Below are 3,712 nucleotides of genomic sequence, written 5' to 3'. Positions count from 1 at the left end.
TTACTTTGACCTTCACTTAACATTACTTCACCTGACACAAGAAAATTCAAACTTATGACAAGTTGAATCTTGTTTTACACAAACTAATCCTGACAACGTATTCTTAATGTATTATTGTAGGTTATTACTGGAATACATTTGTTCCTGGTTTTCTCATTGATTGTAACTTATTCTATTATGAGAAAGTTAGAGACTATAGTAGGAGTACGTAAAAGGCAACATGAGTTTGAAGCTTGACAAAGACTTTGATAGGCTATGGTGTGTGATCTTTTGTTTGTGTTGATTCAAATCAGGTTTTCTGAAAAATGAGTAATGAGTGATTATGCAAGCTCTGCATCCTTTCCCTTAGTGGTAAATTGTAAACCACGGGAAGTTTGTCATCCACAAAAGAGACTAAAAAAAGGGTAAGGTGATGAGCTGTATCACCCTTCTGTTATATTTTATTTTATAATTGCGTAAAAAATAGGCATTCAAAAAAAAGCTATTGGTTATTGTACGTACTCATAAATTTTATTTTATTTTTAAAAAATCTTTTCATCACTTAATTGTGAATAATAAACATTTAGGCATGTCATGTTACATTGTTACTAATCATAATGAAATAACACAATTAAGTGAGAATTGCCTTAAAATTGACTTAAGCATAAGTTAGAAAAGCTTTTAAAGAAACTAAATGTGAGAGTTTCTATAAAAGTAAAAGTACATAATTTTAATTTATAGGATAAACTTAATTCGTTATACCTTATTATTTTCTTCTCCTATAGATATTCAATAAGAAATGTATCTAAACAGGATAATATACTAGGAAAACCTTCGATTTACTACATACTAAAATTCATATTCAAGATTATTTTCATTTTTATGACAAGGTACACTAAATTTCAAATTGGAGGATAAATTCTATCGAGCAATATCTGGTAGTGGTGGAACCGGGGTATCAAAAGTGTCACCAATTATGCCCCTGTAAGTATACAATGCCAATATATCACCAATAAATCAGTTTTCCCCAGCTTCTATACCTATTTTCCATGGCTGTGAAATTTACAGTACTTAAACTGAATGTTAAAAGAAATTAGATTAAAGGATAATTCTTGTGTTAGAAGCTTTGGTCCTGAATTTCATCATTATGTTAACTTTATTTAATTGTTACTGTTTAGTGTAAGTGCTTCCTTCATGCTTTATATACCTTGTTGTTAACGATACAACACTTCTGAAAAGATCGGACTAAAACTAGCACTCAGGCATAAATATGTACATTAGAAAAAAAAAAAACATAGGAAATAAGATCACAGAAATTTCAGGAATTAGTCTACCTTGCAGGAGGAATTAGTCTTGGATGTTCCAGAAATGCTAGTGCTGCAGGGACATATTATGACACTATTCCTCGGAGTCTTACCATTTGAATCATAACTTTTCTACTTAAATTGATACTCTTCTAGAGTTTTCTAAAGTGCCTCTTTGGACAAATGTTTATGTCCAGAATCGGGCCAAAACATTTGTTTCCTTTATATTGGAGTCTTGTTCAGGTGATTTAAATATTGAAATAAGATATATTAATATTAGGAAAAAGGAAGAAGCACTACTAAAAAAATGATTTTTTACGACACATATTCTAAGATGGTTATGTAGAACCACCTTAATTAGAATAAATAATAAAAGTTATATGACAACAGTTGTATAAAAACCGTCCTAGAAATATAGTATTCAAAATATTCAAAAACGGTTTTATTGGAAACCGTCTTTGAAATTTGCACAGTTTCTTAATTACTTTGACGCTCAGAATTCCATTCCTTTGTACGCCCTATCTAGAAGCTTCCTCCCTCCACACCCATGCCGCCAAGTCCTCCTTCCTCAGCAACCCCTTCATCTCCTCCGCCTTCCTCCGGCTCCTTCCTCCGTAACCCCTTTGTCTCCTCCGCCTTCCACCGGCTCTACGACACCCGGCTCTTCCTCCCCTTTGCCCACCAACTCTTCCTCCAAACCCCACCGCCGCACCAAAACACCGTTGTTTGAAACACCATCATCTCCCTCCACGCACACAAGAGGATCGGTTAGCACGACGACACTCCAGTGCTCCTCATCACCAACCAGCTCCACAAGGACCTCTCTTCCACCAACGACTTCGAGGTAAGCCTCGCCCTCGATTTGCTCTCACAGATCGCCACTCTCGACCTTGCTCCCGATTTGACCCCGTTTGGTTTTCAAATTGCTCTCCACCACTAGGGTTTTCGTTAGGAAGAAGGCAATCGCCGTTGTTTTGAGGGTTTTCGATAAGTACCCCGACATGGTTAGGGTTTGCTTCAAGCGTTTGGTTGAGAATCCTGAAAGTTTTGATCTCGGGTTGTGCCCACCGTGGGTTGGAGAAAGAGTTCCTCTTGCTTTATGTGAAAGCACAAGGGAAGATGCCATCTCTAGGATTGACAATTTTACAAGTCCCAAAAGCAATTGACAGGTGAAATGAATTTTCTAACAATTCTTCTATTGATTAAATAGTGTGAACTACATATGTACTCTGCTAATATTCCCTGATTTGCAGGTGCTCATTGTTTCATATGAGACATTTCGAATGCATTTGTCTCAAAGTTTAGCTCTACTGACTCATGTGACCTTCTTATATGTGATGAGGCTCACAGACTGAAAAATGATCAGACAATAACAAACCGGGTATTGTATTTTGTTGGAGTTTTTTCCTCTCCCTCCTTTACTAGCATGTTTCTCACTAAAGTTGGCAAATTATCTCAAGAAATAGGTGTCCTTTCCATCTTCTTCCCACTTACTCTACTCCTTTGTTGTAGTTTGTAGTTCCTGCACCTTATAGAAAGTTTGAAGCAAATCATATTAATTTATCTCAGGGAAAAAGTTGCATGCTAGTTGTTGGGGATGTTTACAAACATGCTGCTATTGACCAACTTGCTATTTTGGGAAAACAGGTACTGGAAGTCTGGAATTTTACGTCATTGAAGTTTATCATTGTATTTTTTGAGAAATATGCATCCTCTAAATATAACAATCAATGTCATTTTAAATTTTGAATTGAAACTTTTGTATGGAGCCCTCTGATTTCTGTTTTTACTATTACAAAACTAATAAAGAGTGTATTGTAGAAGAATTGATGTGTTTTATGGGCTGTTATGCATTTGTTGTTAGGCAATGCTTTAGTATCTAGCTATATTTTCTCCTCCTAGGCATTTTCAGTGTACTTAATGATCTATATAAGGCTCTTAAAATATGGATATTTTGTAACCAAGTGATTCAGACATCAGAGACACCAACAACTAATTAACATTGTTTGACTTATCTTTTTTTCTCTTCTCATTCTTACATCTAGTCATATTTATAATTAGTTGTAGCTTGTATCAGGTGGATGTGCTTGTCTATATAGCAGGTACTAATGTTAAACCTTTAGAAATTGCCAAACAAGGTTTAGAAGAGGCAAAAAAAGAAGAAAATTGATGTTGTTATTATTGATACTCCTGGTAGGCTGCAGGTGATTCTTTATGGGATTGGAAATATTATAATGAATAATTATTTCATTTTTCTATTTATTCTTGAATCATTTTTATTTCAAAAGTGTTGCCAGTTGTGGATGCAATGACAAGGCAAGAAGCCACATGTATTTAGAAGTGTATTTTACTCTTTTACATGCATAGAGATCTTTTCTATAAATAATACAATGAAAAGAAATCATTCATAATTGTAAAATGATTATAAA

Source organism: Glycine soja, chromosome 4, assembly GCF_004193775.1.
Source record: "Glycine soja cultivar W05 chromosome 4, ASM419377v2, whole genome shotgun sequence".
NCBI classification, from domain to species: domain Eukaryota; kingdom Viridiplantae; phylum Streptophyta; class Magnoliopsida; order Fabales; family Fabaceae; genus Glycine; species Glycine soja.
This window is presented reverse-complemented; position numbering follows the sequence as displayed.